General features: G+C 38.9%; 1 protein-coding gene and 1 long non-coding RNA gene across 3 annotated transcripts in view; one reads left to right on the plus strand and one right to left on the minus strand.

Annotated features, from left to right (window-relative positions):
- CDK14 (cyclin dependent kinase 14) overlaps positions 1-15,300 on the plus strand; it is a 673,115-nt gene extending 657,815 nt beyond the window's left edge. For both annotated transcript variants that reach the window (XR_004229802.1, XM_031939986.1), the window contains one exon: positions 11,975-15,300. The gene's annotated coding sequence lies outside the window, so the exon portion shown is untranslated. The remainder of the gene's footprint in view (positions 1-11,974) is intronic.
- Positions 1,031-6,939, minus strand: LOC116419477. Its single transcript, XR_004229803.1, has 3 exons — positions 6,645-6,939; positions 5,569-5,702; positions 1,031-1,537 (listed from the first exon to the last, which is right to left on the minus strand). It is a non-coding gene; the product is annotated as an uncharacterized LOC116419477 (long non-coding RNA).
- Positions 15,301-16,287: the final 987 nt, after the last annotated feature.

Raw genomic sequence — 16,287 nt, forward strand, 5'->3', positions numbered from 1 at the left:
TACTTGTTTTGGGTAATTCCCATCACTGAGGGCTTGTTACAGCTATGTTTCCTCTTTCCTTTCCCATGGCAATGGAAATTTAAGGGTTGTGATTCTGCCCTCCATTCTCTCAGGTATATTTCCCATGTCGAAGTTCCTCTAAGGTCCCCCACCATATCTATGAGACAGTGCCTAGCCTGATACAAACTTGTAGGACTTCAGATGTCTTCACTGCCATCCCCTTGATGACTTCTAATTTAGAACAATTTTTTATTAAGACAGACAGAAGGGGAAGAGAGACAGAGACAGAGAGGGAGAGAGAAGGAGAGAGGATGGGCAGGGAGAGGGAAAGGGAGGAGAGAGAGAAATAGAGAATGGTTCTTGTGGATGAGAACTATTGTTTTTGTATCTCCATTCAGCTGATTGAATTAATTGTTGTTCATTGAATTTGCATAAAATGAGAGGAGATACCAAAAAAGGCCTATTGGAAAGAGCACTTGCTCTTATCTGAAGTCAAAGGATGGTGGTTCAGATCTTACTCCTGCAGGTTGTTATGTGAGAAATCACTTAATCTCCTTTGGCCTCAGTTTTCTCATCTGTGAAATGAGAGGATTAAACTAGATGACCTCTGAGACCTCTTTTAATTCTAGATTCATGATCCTATGGCAAGTTTAGTTTTTTTTTTTTTAACCACTTCAATATGAAATATTATCCTTATTTATTCTCACAGGTACCCAGGCCCGATGAAACAGCATCACCTTAGATATTGGAGACATTTTTTTTTTAATTTAAAGCACTTACTGACTTCAAAAAACTTTTTTTTCTTTATGTTGTTCTATAATTCCTCAGAAATAATAGCTACCTTTTGATATGCTTCATTTTCCCTTCTGTATTTTTTCCCCTTCTTATCACCAGTACAATGACCTTGCAAACTTTTGAATAAAATTGAATCCACAAAACACATAGGAGCTGATCACTTAGAAGTGGCATGAGAACGAAGAATCTGTATACTTCAATGCCCTGGGCAATAATACTACCCAGGCTTTAATTTGAGGAAATCCATCCTGAATGGATTCACATTCCCCTCAGATCTCTTCATTAAAGTCAGCATGAGCTGGTAGTGGTTGCTCTGATTATGGAGTGCTTAGGAACTGGTTTATAGGATATTTATTTTGTTTCTTTACCATAATCAGAAAATGTAATGCAGGCAGTGTAACCTTAGGACTTTTTCCTGTGGTTTATTTAAATAGGCAGTACTTGGGATGTGATATATAAGGAAGGTAACAGGGTCAAAATCCTATTTAATTTAATTAACTTGTGCTTACTTGGAAGACCACCAAGTCAGTGCAAAGGTGTGCTGAGAAAATCAAATCCCAAGTCATATGAAATCTTGAGAAAGAACAAGCTACCTTTGATGAAAGCTTTCCTCTTCTTAGTATTGTATCATTTTAATTATTTGAATAAGCCATTCCAGGATTTACATTTAATATTGCATGGGCACTTCAAAAGCAAAATCAAATAAACCTTGTTATTTACAAGGAAAACTTATTCTTCAAACCTGAAAAGAAAAAAAAAAAAAGTTTCAATGATTTTCATTATTGTAAAAACTATGTCTTAGAGTATAATGTGTGTTGCATCAAAAATAATCCTATATCTGGCATAATCTGCCTCAAAAGGTGGTAATTTTGATTAATGTGTTTAAGGTTTCTAATTTAGAAAAAAAGCCATTTTTTAAAAAATCATAAATCATAATTAATGTTTAGCATTTTTCTAAGTCATTCCCACTAAAACCACACAAGAGATGAGGCACATCTCCAATGGGAATTTCAATCAACTTGAATTGATAATGATGAATATAGTAAGATATGTTCAGTAAGTGCTTTCAGATATAAAATGTGTTAATTTGAAATAGCATTTCACTTAAAGTTTTCAGTTCTGTTTTTATTTTTGTTTTTTTGTTTTTTTTAAATCAAGTCCTTTGCTTTGGCGTGATGTTTAAAATATGAAAAGTCATTGCAATTAGTGGCTTGTATATCCAGATGGACATGACCAAATAACAGCTTTCAACTTGAAAGATTTTGGCGATCTAGGATGTGCCTATAATTATGTCCCTTCTGTTGGGTGGGGGAAGGGAGCATCTTGCAGATCTTAACACATTTTAATTGATATCCTTTTGGTGTACTCAACAGGATGATCTCTTCTTGTGGGAGATAGGGAAACATGGAGAGTTTAGATAATCTAAGGGAGAAAGTGGGTACAAAAATAAGTTTTTTGTTAGTTTACTTTTTCATATTCCATACCCCAATAATTTTCCCTTTACTCTCAAAGTTCTGCAGCAGCAAAAATCTAAGTTACATCCTGAGGATGAATGGTGAGCATTGATTTCGGATTATTGTATAAAAACATACTGTTCTATCAAAACTGAATCTTGTTTAAATGCCCTTGAAAGGGTGATATAATTAAAAGAATTGAATTTATTTCTGCTGTGTGACTTTGAAAACTTGCTATTTTCTTAAGCATCAGTTCAGGAAATTTTAAGTAGCCATTCTCTACAGTTTGTTCTTAAAGATCACTGATTTCTTCTGGCAGTGCTGTGGTATTGAACAGAAACATTCCATATGCCATTCCCATCCCTCTACCCCCATCACCTTCCCATTGATTATGTCTGAATTAGAGTTTTGCTGTCTTTGATCAGAGTTTCTCCATTGTAAAATCATTAAACGCTTCTCATTAATGATTATGTGAATGTGAAGTGACCTACCTTAACTCCATAAAAATAGTTGTAACTAAATGTTAATATATCTGAGCTTTTACTGAAAACAACCCATGTTTAAAAGCTTACTTATGTACCAGCAAGGTCAGAGTTCATTTTCTCAACTCAGTTTTAAAACTACGACTTTGAATTATACATCTCAGACTCTGAGTGCTTGTATGCATGTGTGTGAGGCAAAAAGGATGTTTAATCATTGACTTTTTTATTTGATAGATTTTGAAAGCTCATCTGAATTTTGTTGTTGTTTTTATGAACACATATCTTCATCTGGGAGGGGAAATTCTGCTCCCTGGGTATTCAGTCCCTAAACTTTGATCGGGACGTTTCATGGGCTTGGTTGCACACTGCAGCAAACTCTGCTCGAGGCTGGGTTGGTTACAAAAGACTTATTTTGTTTACTTATTTTGGTTAGTTTTTAATCCAGGATGTTCATCGTAGCCCTCTAAGGGGAATGATGTTTCATTATCAAAGCTTCAGAGTGACATAGTTATAGAATTTCTTCCTGGATGTATTTCATGTGAGAATCTATTCATATGATAACTGAAAGGAGACAAAAGTACTTTGGACTCTATTCTCCCTTCAGAGAGGGTGGGCAAACTCCCTAGGGAGTTATGAGTAACAAAGGATTATTTTAGCTGAGACTAGGGGCTTGATTTTCAAACTTAACCGTACATACACTCCTCATACCACCTCCATATGCCCCCCATCTGGGCGTCCACCTGAATCTCCCACAGTCAAAAAAAATGGATTTCTAAGAAAATATTATTCACATCCGTGAGTCTCTGAAGCCTAAAAAGGTTCTTTATAAAACAGTGGCCAAGATGGCAAAATTTTAATTGAATTTTGGAAAGTAGCAAACTGAGAAAGTGGCAATATAGAGTCAGACTTCATGCAGGCTCCAGAAGGGATTTGTGAAACCTGCTGGAAGGAAGCCACAGGAAGAAAGCTATGGCTTTAGAAAGCTGGCATCCCAAGTTTATTTGGAAGACAATTTTCAATCATGGAAATTCTTGTTCAGGAATTATGGGATTTGACCTAACCAACCTGCCTATCTTCATAGTTTGTTCTTTTTCTTTTTTCTCTCCATTTTCTTCCCTTCCCATTATTCCCATCCTCTACTGACCTGATCATTATTCATCATTTCTGTGTCTCTCATTGTATTCCAGAGTGCACATTTGTGACACATCAAGAATTTGGTGCCTGCTAGATAGATTCTGAGTAAGGAAAACCCTAAGCATAGAGGGGATGCATTTGATTTCTTCGAACAGATAATAATCATTTGTAAATGCTCTAATTTCTAAAGTGCAGTTGCCTTCCATTCAGCCAGCCTGAATATTTCTTCTACCTTCGCTAGGCAACTGTACAAAACAGAGCCTGAAATAGAAATGAGCTAAGTCGCCCATTAGCCCCATATATACCCCAGCGAATAGCAGTTCTCATCAAACCATATGCACATTTTAGCCGATGGAGGAAAGGCCGACAGCAGATTCAAGTTAGAACTGAAATAATCACTGCCTATAGCTGAGCATTGACACCACTGAGGAATGGGGGGTGGAGGCGGCGGGTGGGGGAGAGAAGGATCGGCTGTGGAATTTCCTTTAAAAGAAGAGTTCTTGGGTTTATTTTTTATTCTGTTTTAAAATTTTAAAAAGGAAAGGAGGGAGGGAGAGAGGGAGAGAGAGAGGAGAAAGGGGGGTGGGGTAGGTAGTGAGAAAAATAGACCAGCTAAGACTTGACTACCTGATCACACTGGAGAACATGAAGCAAGTGGGGTGTGTGTGTGTGTGTGTGTGTTTTCCTGGGGCATGCAAACTGCACATATGTGCCCTCAAACACACACATGTAGATTTAATGGGGAGCACAAAGGGGAAAGTGGAGGAGCCTAGCCTGTTTTTTTTTAATTTGGGTCTGTTTGCTTGTATTTAGCACTCAAGGGCTCATACATTCAGTTTGCTCAAAAGAGTGATCAAGTTTTCCTTGCTCATGCCTCCAATCAGAAATGCATGAAGGGCAGCTGCAGAGATAATACATTTTCCCCAAAGGCTTTGGCTGAGCAAATTAGGTGTCAATGGGGTGCCCGCTCAGGCAGTACTCTCTCTAATTAGTCTCTTGAGCCTAGTTGGTGGCGGGTATGAGATGATCTAATCAATTGGTCTGTGTCTGATGGTACGTGTAAAAATCCTACCCGGCAGAGCTCTCTCCCACAGGTCACTCACCTGCACAGCGGGAAGGCTCACTTTCATTTTTCATCTCTCCTGTCACATGATGCTGACAGTTGGTTTTAAGAAAATTGAATCCAAAAAATATCTAGTTCATAGGGCACCCAGGTCAGAACAAAGTTGCATTATGGGTATCACGGATCCAATTAATTAATATTTATAGCCAAGAAGCGCCATGTAGATATTTTCTGAATAAAACTGTTATCAATAATAATCCATTTCATATAAAATGGATTCCTTTTCTAGAGATAGGTCAAAATGACAAATGACAAATGGTGTTAATTTTCTGATTGACTGTGTATGTGCTTGTCTGTGTATCTGAGGGGATGATTCATGAAGAGGATTTATGTCTCTGGGTGTGCAGTATATCTCACTGGTGGAGAATGTACAAGTAGATGATTTAAATCGATCTGATATTTTACTTCCCAGAAGAGGAAGCAGCATCTTTCCTTTATCCCCGCCCAAATCCCTCTCACTAAACATCTGGTCATACTTAGACTTCAAAGAATATACATACACTCATATACATATATACAATAATGGCCAGCAGCACCAACGATGCTATCCTGCGAGCAAACCAAACGTTTTGACAATTACCTCAACTTCAGACGAGGGGCTCTTCGTGTCATGGTTAAAGTGGTGTTCCCCAATGCAGTTTGGACTAAGGACATCTTCTAGGGAAGCCTTCATCAGGGCAGCCCCCTAAACCACCACTGAATCTCTTCAAGGTGCTATGTTGGTTAAAATGAAATAAAAAGTCAGGGAAAGGGGAACAAGTAGTCATCTTTCAATATGTCAGTGCTCGATCACTACAAAATTGCACTGAACAAAACCTGATCCTAGAAGCCACTACAGCTCACAGCTACCAGAACTCAGCTCTGACAGGAACAAATGAAAAGAGATTCAGATGGTATAAAAATAATTAGTAATAAACTATATATTTGGCAAAGACCGACTTGTGGAGAACATCCTTCCATTCCAGCACATTTAAATCTCTCAGGTCGTCCAGTAGCTTTCTGAACCCAAACTTCAGTAAATAGCACAGTGCTTTCAAATGAGTTGGTAATTATAATCAATAAAAGGGAGGGGGAGATAGTGAGAGAGAAAAGGAAAGAGACAGAGAGAGAAGAAGGGAGATAGAGAGAGAGAGAGACAGAAAAAGAGAGAGAAACACACAGAGAGAGATAGAGACAGAGAGAGAGAAGAAGGGAGGTAGGGGGAGAGAGACGGACAGTGAGAGAGAGACAGAGAGACAGAGATAAAGACAGAAAGAGAGAAGAGGAAGGAGAGAAATCATTGAGTAAGCAGCTAATTCTCTGAGCCTTAATGTTGCTGTTACTAGGTAATGCCCACAAAGCATTTTGGAGACATGGTTCCTTCTGTCTAGAAGCAGAGGCTCAAAAAGACCTCTCTACATTTAGGGCCTCCCTTTCTTCTTCTCTCCCTAATTTTTCTGGCTTCATCATTTAGCTGATACTCTCTCCCTCCAAAGTGGCGAGCACTCTATTAATTGCCAATCCAGATAGCTTCTTAGACCTCCTCTTCATTGATCTTCGGGTAGCATTTGATACCTGTGACAATCTCTCCTCCTGGATATCACTACTTATCATATCTCACTGGTCTCTGAACCTGTCTGGTGGCTCCATTTTCATCTCCTTTGCCAGATGACTTACCACCTTGGCTCCTGTATGTGGATTTACTGCAGAGTTCTCTCTTGGGCCCTCGGTCTCTCTATCCCCTTTTGTTGCCTTCATCTGCTCCCAGAGGTTCAGATCTCATCTCTAAAAAGATTACTCCCGGTTCTATCTATCCAGCTCAGGTCTCTCCTTTAAATCCCAGCTCTGTTTGACTAACTGCCTATTGAACTTTTCAATTGGGTGTTGAACACACTCTTCAACTCGGTATGTTCAAAAGTCAGCTCATGAACTTTCTCCTTTCTTGCTAAACTTCTCCATTGCTCTTGAGGGCACCACTGTCGCTCACTGGCGCGACTTTAGAATAACTTTGACCCTCACCTCTCATTATCCCCCTTAGCCAATCATTTACCAAATCTGCTTGATTTCCCTTCCGTCTCTCTCACATATGTTCCCTTTGCTGTATTCATGCAACTACTATCCTTGTTCAAACATTTAACACCTCTTGCTTGTACTATGATAATGGCCTCCTAATTGATCTCCCTGGAACCCATTCTCCCTACAGCATCCAAAATTATAATGCACAGGTCTGATCATATTGATGTCCTTCTCAACAAGTTACCAGTGTTTCTTTAGACTGTAGCTGCCTTTTGGGGGGGGGGGTACTTAAATGTTCTTCACAATCAGGTTCATTTTTTAAGATGCCTTATACATTACCCAGTTTTCTTTATGGTCAACCAAACCAACTTTCTTGCTTTTCCCCATACATTATAGTCCATCTCTTGCCTTCAGACTTTTGCACAGACTTTCTCTCTTACTCAAGTACACTCCTTCATATCTAATCCGTGGAATCCCTGGATTCCCTTAAGCCTCAGTTCCAAAGCCAATGTATCTGGACCCCCATGGTTTCTAGTTCCCCTTAAAATCACTTGACATTTGTGTATATATAAAATACATTTTATTTATTTTTCTATGTTCATATAATTTCTTATCAGATCATAAGCCCTTTAAGGTCAGGCATTATTTTATTTTTGTCTTTATATCCTAGAACAGGACTTGGCACATGGGTATCAGAAGAACTCAATAAGTACCAAATGAGTTGGTCTGTCCAAAGAGATTAGAGCATTAACATTAAATAACCTCAAATAAGCTAGAAGATATCACTGGCTCCTCAAACAGTACAATTCAATATGTCATAGTTTTGGACATTCTAAAGGGCAAATCTATCCTTTAAAACATCAGCACTTATGATCTAAGTCTGAGATTGCCTGATTTGGAAGCAGAGGGAGAGAAGGGAAAGGATTAAGCATTCATGGAGTATCTCTTATGTGCCAGATACTGTGCTAAGTGAATTTTTACCCAAAAAAAAAAAATCTCTTTTAATTCTGATACTTACTCATTTTATTTTTATTTTTATTTATTTATTTATTTATTTTTGCTGAAGCAATTGGGATTAAGTGACTTGCCCAAGGTGACACAGCTAGGAAGTCCTAAGTATCTGAGGTCATATTTGAACTCAGGTACTCCTGACTTCAGGGATAGTGCTCTATCCACTGCACCATCTATCTGCTCCCTGATTACTCATTTTAAAGCTGAGGAGACTGAGGCAGACAAATGTTAAATGATTTTCCAAGACTTACAATACTAATAAATGTCTAACCCCAGATCTGAAGTCAGGTCTTTTTGATTCCAAGTCCAGAGCTCTATCCACACTATTCCACCAGCTAGCTGGTTTATCTGTACCTGCCACAGGTACAAAGAAAGTCACTATTGGGGGTATGGCTTCTATAAAGCAGTTTCCTAATTTACTAAGAAGCAAATAGATTTTAGGAGAGGAGAACCAAGAAAATGTACTTGTTAGAATGTTAAGCTTTATGAGGGCAGGGAATATATCTTTAATTTCTTAATGTAATAATCATTAATTTCATGGTACATAGTCTTACCCAGAGTAAATGCTTGAAAGTATTTCTTAAAATAAGCCAAAAGAATTGTGTGCTACAGCATCTGGAATTGCTAGGTACTTTTGAGGTCACTTACCTCTCATTTTAAAGATCAACTATTTAGGGCAAGGTGGAGCAGGGGAATGGGATTTGGTACAAGTCCCACAGGCAGGAAATGGCAAATCCAAAGCCAGGATTCTTTCCAGTCTTCCACACTTCCTTGTTTGGTTTCAGGACAAACCACTGAGTCTCATCTTCACATTCTGAAATGGCTTTTGTGGAGAAGCTAGGATTCTGGGAGCCCTCTGACAAGAACAGAATGATGACCTTGGAGATTGGAAAAGGGTCAGGTGGGGGGAGATCCCTATATGTTATCTGCTCCAGCTTGGGATGGCTTTGAAGACAGAAATAAGAGATCAGAAAAAGATGCTTTTAAGCAGATGTGCCTGAGGCCTTCTGTAAACAATGTGCCCCAGTGCTGGGCCCAGGCAAAGCCACTGTGGCTCCTCTGAGGACTAAGGGGATAGAAGCGACCTAGAAGGAGACAGCACTTTGAGCATGGAAAATATCTTTTTATTTTTCTTTCATTTTCCTCTGAGCATTGGGGTCTTTTTTTTTTTTACAGGTAATAGTTTTCTTTATTGGGGGATAAGTAGTTCATAGTCAGTATTAGTAACATTTATTGTTGTTTAGTTATTTTCAGCTCATGTCTGATTCTTCATGATCCTATAGCAGGGAGGGGGTTGGCAGAGATACTGGAGTAGCTTGCCATTTCCTTCTCCATATATGTGTGTGTGTGTGTGTGTGTGTGTGTGTGTGTGTGTGTGTATAGATAGATAGATAGATAGATAGATGGGAAACTGATAGAAACTGAGACAAACAGGGTTAAATGGTTGGCTCAGGGTCCCACAGCTAGTTAAGAGTCTGAATCTAGATTTGAACTCAGGTCGACTCCAGGCCCACACTCTTATCACTACCACTCCCTGGATACCCTCCCCATCACAAGCAGCTACATTAAGTAGTTTTAAGCAAGTTAGCAGGTATGGCCCTGAGAGCAAGGTAGGGCTTGATGGATACAGAAGGACCCCAGATTTCTTAGACTCCTGCAAGACTTTCTTCTGTGTCTTCTGGCTCTGGCCTTGAGAAAAGGACACTAGAAAAACAGGGCACGTGGGTGAGAAATCAGAGATGTGTGTGCTGAGAGATGCAGAGATTGTGGTAATAGAAAAGGGGGAAATGAGTGATTCTGAAGGAAATAGTCTATTTTCACAATCTCACAACTGTAAAACTGTGAAATCTAGCACTCTGCTCAGCACCCACTTGTCAAGAGGTTGTTTCCGTGGTCTCTGTCTCTGGGAAGGTGATCGCTGTTACAGTAGATTCAGAGGTTTGAGAAAGGCCTACATAATAGAGGAGAGGCCGGAAACCTGGGACCAGGTGCTAGGGAGGAAGATGCAGCAGCAGCAGCAAAACTTGATTTAGGTCCCTTCCTTTGAAAGAAGAGCCCAATCAGATTGGAATGCCTGCTTGTTTCAGAACCAAAGCAATGAGGGGGATTCAGGAGCCACAATTTGACAAATAGGAATCACTTACTTGTGTTTGCCTTTTCAGTAAAATGTTTCACTTCTGTATCCATGTTGTGCTGCTAACTTTGAGTCTCCCCCAAGACTTTGGACTTTTCTCTCCATACCCATCTCATCACCTAGCCAACCACGTGCACAGGGGGTAAAAAGACCTGAGACCCTTAAATGTGGGATGACACCTGAAGAAGTCACTGAACCTCTGTCAGCCTCAGTTTCCTTAACCATAAAAGGAGTAATAACTGCACCTCCTTCTCAGGATTATTGTGAGAATCAAATGAGATAATATTACTCAAGCACTAAGCACAGGGCCTGGAACAGTTGAGGCACTTAATACATGTTTGCTTCCTTCTTCTTCTCCCTTTTGGTGGATTCAGTTAAAATGTCCATTTGGATGATGGATCTGGCCCTAACTTCTCTGCTAACCTCCAGATTTACATTTCCAACTGCCTATAAGACTTCTCAAACTGAATGTATTTAATCCTGTTATGTAGAAAACTGAAGTTATTCTCCCAAACCTTCACCTCTTCCCTTCCCACCTACACCTCTTCTAAATGTACCTCTTGCTGTTGAGGGCCATACCATCCTCCTAGTCACTGAAACTCACAAGTTAGTTGTCTTTCTCAGCTCCTCATTCACACTGGCCCCCATATGTCCAATCTGTTGCTAAGTCCTCTCATTTCTAATTTTGCAATCTTCTATCTATCTATCCATCCATCCATCCAACTATCTATCTATTCATCTATCTGTTTGTTTATTTATCTACCTATCTATCTATCCATCCATCCATCTATCCATCCATCTATCTATTATCTATTCACCCATCTATGTTATCTATCTATCCATCCATCCATCAATCCATCCATCTAGCTATCCATTCATCTATCTGTCTATCCATATATTTATCTGTCTATCTCCCTATCTATGCATCCATCCATCCATCCATCCATCCACCTATCTATCCATCCATTTATCTTATCTTATCTATCAGTTCCCTGATCCCTATTCCTCTTCTCTGACATAGCGGTCACTGTGGTGCATGCTAGCCTTCTGGTTTTTCTTCCTAGCTTCTTTTCCTCTCTTCTTTAGCCAATCTCAGAATTAGCTACCAAAGTGATTTTCCTAAAGCGTAGCACTACCTAACCTCCCCCCTGTCAATACTCAGCAAATTCCAAATTGTTACTTCCAAGATCAAATGTCAATAATCCTCCATTTGGCTTTTAAAGCCCTTGGCAACCTGAATCCTTCCTACATTTCCAGTCTTTTTACACTTTACTCCCTCCTGCATGATCCAACAACCACCAGCCTTCTTGCTATTTCTGGCACACAACACAACATCTCTGTTTGGCTGAAGGTATTTAGCATATCAATCACTGGAAGCAACCACTAGCTAGCTAACCCAACTGGGGTGTGATATTTTTTTTCCCCTTTAGTTGTAGGTTGTATTTGTTGATTTGTTTTTGCAACAAAAAACATATTGGCAGGTTTGGGGCTAATTTTTTTGTACGATTCCAAAACACTACATGCTTCTAACCAGTGAGCACATATGACTTATACTCATTTGGAAGAAGGGAAGTTGCTGAATTTCTTTCTCTCTGAGTGATCTAAGGGGACATGAAATTAGATTAAGAGAAGAAATTAAAATGAGAGCATCTGGTTATCATATTCTACTAAAGGGTGGGTTCAAATTGTACTTTATACTGAGCAATGAAAATAGGTGGCTCTCCTTTAGAGTTACTCTAAAGGAGTTGGGGAACATGAAAGGGGGTGATATTTGGGGGTTTTGTTTTGTTTTGAGTCATGGTTTTTTTTTTTCACAATTTGTGCTTCTTTTTTTTTTTTCTTCCAGGATTGTTGTCATCATTCTGGGGAGAAGAAAATCTAATGAAGAGACCAAGAATATGAAGTGAATCATGATTCAGTTTCCTTTCTCTCTCCCCATGGTGGATTTTTGAAGCTGGCAAGACCCTATTTTCCCTGCAATTTATTTAAAACCTTGCACGCGTTCGGATACCTTGTGATTTCAGAGAACTATGTGAAGATTAAGCTTTGCTTACTGATACATGGCATGTATTCTTTCCAGTCTTTTGTGTTGGATTTTGTTTGATTTTCCACTGCGGCGCAGCATCGTTGTAAAGGTTTTTATGCTTTCACCAGCAAGGTCTTAAATACATTAAGACAACACATTTGGTGTTCACACTCCTCCAGTAATGTCTGTACATAAAAGCCACAAAATGGCTTAAAGAATGTGTGTTTTCTTTGAGAATAGTTCAATCAGTGGGAAGGCCATTTTTAGCTAGAGCAAACCCATATTCTCTGACTGACTGACAAGGACTGTCCTTGGCCACCACGCTATCAGTGTTTTATTTACTTCTTGAGAATCTTTGCATAGATTTTTTTTATTTTTTTTTTTTGACCATGGAAATAATTGCACATTTATTTAGCACATCACAATTTGGTTATTGTTCTTAAATTACATAGCATGCCAGACGGCAGAATAGGTTGGAAATGGGAACAGGGCTGGGGATTGGGTGGGGGGGAGGAACAGGGAAACAAGATATATGAACAAAAACAGTAATTGCTTAATTAATTAATTAATTGCTATTTGGCCTCTGGAGATCAAAGTAACTTTTTGGTTTCATGAATATTGTCTGCACTTGGTTTTTCCCGTATTATCTCATCTTTGGGGTATTTCTTAAAGGAAAAAAAAAAAGAGTTTATAGGACTAGGGTGTAGAAAACTATATTTGCTGAATGAGCCATTAAAGCATTCTTTACTTGTTAGCTTTAGGGGGAAAATGTAAAGCTGTCCACAGGTAAGTTTGCTCTCTCAAATTTCAGAGACTTCCCTGTTCCATTTTGTCTTCATTTCAGCATGATTGGAAGAAGCCACTGAATACCCATCAGACTGGCTGCTGCAACCAGTTTCACAATGGAAACGAGGCAGTAGTATCCTAGATACCCTTGTTTGAGGATATGAGGGAAACTTGGAGAAAGAGAAGAAGATTTTAAAATTCGAAACAGGGGGCAGTTGGAAGCATTTGATTTTCATGGATCTGGAATGAATGGTGGCTGAATTCAAGAAAACTTTGGAAGTGTTGTGAGACTTGCTGTTGCATTGCAAACAGCAAAGAGCCCAAGAAATACTTCATTTCCATCCCCAGGACATAATTTCCCATGAAAACATCCAATTATACATTGGCTTGGTCTTACCATTTCCCTTTTGATTTTCCTTTTATTATGGCTACAGTGAGGGATGTCTAGTCAAGTTGACCAATACTCTATCTTAGAAAGCTCCCCCCCTTTCCCACATTCAGACACAGCAGAGCAAGGAAGCTGAATGCCAGGATTCACAGGCCCCAGAACTGTATGCACTGTACAATGTGATATCACTGCTTAAATATATTAATATAATGGGTGCTCTGAGGATTCAACATTGACTTTTAATTGTGCAGGTAATCTTTGCTATTTAACATTTTAAGGAAAGCAAAACACTTGCCCAATAAGGAAATGTTCACCATTTGCTCCTGGGAGATCTGTCTTATTCTTTTATCATGCATTCCTACCAAATTTAAAGTATTTTGAGGCATTTTGAGCCTTTGAAGTGTTTTGTTTTAAAACTGATATTAGAATTTTTTTAAAAAAAAATTAAATTACACTCTCAAGATTCTCAAACAACCTTTTTATGGGTTTGTTCTAAAGCTTCATGTTTCCATTTGGGTGAGAAGCAAAGCTTCATCCTGTAGTTAGATTGAATGATTACAATTTTGCTTTTTTAAAAGTCTTACACTTATTGACAGGAGGGAGAAGGAAACCCTAAAAATATACACCATAACAAAGATTCGAATTAGGAACAAGGAGGTGATTCCATAGGTATATTTCACTTGTTCGGTGACAAGTGCTCTATAGGAAAGCCAGAAAACTTAATTTGTACTATTCAAGTGAAGAAATCTGCTGGTCTGACTTAGAAACTACCTAGGGATTTAGTTGCCTTTCAGGAAGGTTTATAGGCCTTCTACTTTGCCATCCATGGTATAAAGCCAAAGATCTGGCTGGCTCTCTCTTCCCTTCTCATTCATTTTCCCTTTGTCCTTTTCTCCCCTTCTTGTTTAAATTAGCGCCAGAAATTTCGTTCCACTTATTCTGCAGTCAGGGAAGCATTAGGACATTGGGCAAGTTTATTTTCCTATGAAAGAATAACTTGAAATCAAAGAGCTGAAATAGATAGAACACCCAAGCACTGTGATTGTAGCAACATTACATCACTACAAAAAGCAATTGGGTCTTGGGATTTAATTTTCATTTTTTCTTCTTTTTAAAGGAACATTCTGGTTAGCAATACTTCTGCACACATAATAGGAAAGCTTTCCTTTGCAAGGAAACTTCTGCAAAATGTAGCTGGAGAAGTAGGGGGAAGACAGCTGTCAATCCACCAATAGGAGGAGTGAGAGATATTTTTCTACCTCCGGTGAGTGATAAGAGAAGGTTCAGGGGGGACATTTCCCCCAGGCGTTGGTAGAGGACATGGACCTCTTGCCATTCTCTGTACGCACATGACTGAAAGTATAGTCCACATTCTATGTTAATGCTTCTTTACTAAATACTTATTTGTGAATATTCTTGATTTTGTAATCTCTGTTTCTTAAGAAGTGTAGGCTGTACATACGGGGGAGAAGACTGGCTCCTCTTGGAAACAGAAATGCGCTGCTTGATTATCTGGCTTGTGAGTGACCGTCACCTTGTACGTCACCATTTGGCAATTTTCACTCTCTCTCTCACACACACCAAAAAAATAAAATAAAATAAGCAATGTCTCGCTCCTCCCACCCAAGTGTATTTTAGTGGCACATACAAGATCTACATTCTCTAGCTGAAAGTGTTTTTTGGTTATTTTTGTTTTTGTTTTTAGCTTTTAAGTTTTGAATGATACACTATGCTGTGTATTTTGTAAAAGGGCAAACGGGCACAAGTGAAAGGCGGCCATGTCATTCAGAAAAAAAAATTACAATTTCTTCACGATGACAGCCTCGTAAGCAGAATGGTATAATACATGTTGCATTATTTGTTACAACTTGTACTTTGTCTGTATTATGAGAGATGTAATGGTTTGTCAGCTGTAACTGTTGTTTTCTTGTAACATGATATGGAATAAAGTGTAGCCGAATCTCCCTACAAATTCTCCTACGGGTGCATCGAAAGGTTATATACACACAGAGAGATTAATCAGCCTGCGAGCTTTTATTAAGTGCCTACTGTGTGCCAGGCACTGTGTTAGCCATTGGGGATACAAAAACAAATAGAAAACAACCTTGGCTTTCAAAGAGTTAACAAGATACAAGTATACAATTGGTTATTGGGTTTTTCTTTTTGTTTAAGTGCAGTGACACGACCGCATAAATGACCACCCCAAGCAAAAGATACTTTTTAGGACTGTACCAGACAGAAAAAAAATTAAATGAAACATTCCAAAAGATTCCATTAAAACTGTTATTTACTGTGCCAGGTCCTCCCCAAATAAGTAGAGACATTGTGAAACAAACCCATGTAAGCAAGATCTTCAGTATTCCGGAGGCAGATGTTCGCCACATGTTTGACCCATCACATACTCCATCTGTGATCCGATCTGGTTTTATATAATAAGTCTTCCTTTTACATTTTTGTTATTGGCTTTTGCTTTGTGTTTTGCACCTTATCCTACAATATAGGATGCATCTGTTAACCTCCATCAAACACATATCAAAGTGCAAGTTGTTTTCCCCCTCGTTAATGTTATACAGCCTCTTCCAGTCGACCTTTCTACCCCATCTCTCTCCTCAGCCTCTTTGAGAGGAATTTAGTGTGGTCTCTTTTCCCAGAGCTTCCTAGACAACTTAGAACACTAGCTAGGAAGAGTTAATGGCTTGAAATGGAACGAGTTTGGATCAAATCCCAGATTAGCAAGTGCTGACCTTGGTGGTGACGGATAGGCACTCTTCATAGCCATTAATATTCATCCCTTTCATGAGATTCGTTCTTTTAAAAAAAAATTATTCCCATAATTGATGAAGTTTAATAAGTGGGGTGTTAGCTACTGTTGTGGACATGTTATTTCATTTTTTTACACTTTACAAGATGAAGAAATAACTTTTTTCCTTGAAAGGGGAGAAAATATCTTGGAGGCTGG

Source organism: Sarcophilus harrisii, chromosome 5 (genome assembly GCF_902635505.1).
Source record: "Sarcophilus harrisii chromosome 5, mSarHar1.11, whole genome shotgun sequence".
NCBI lineage: Eukaryota > Metazoa > Chordata > Mammalia > Dasyuromorphia > Dasyuridae > Sarcophilus > Sarcophilus harrisii.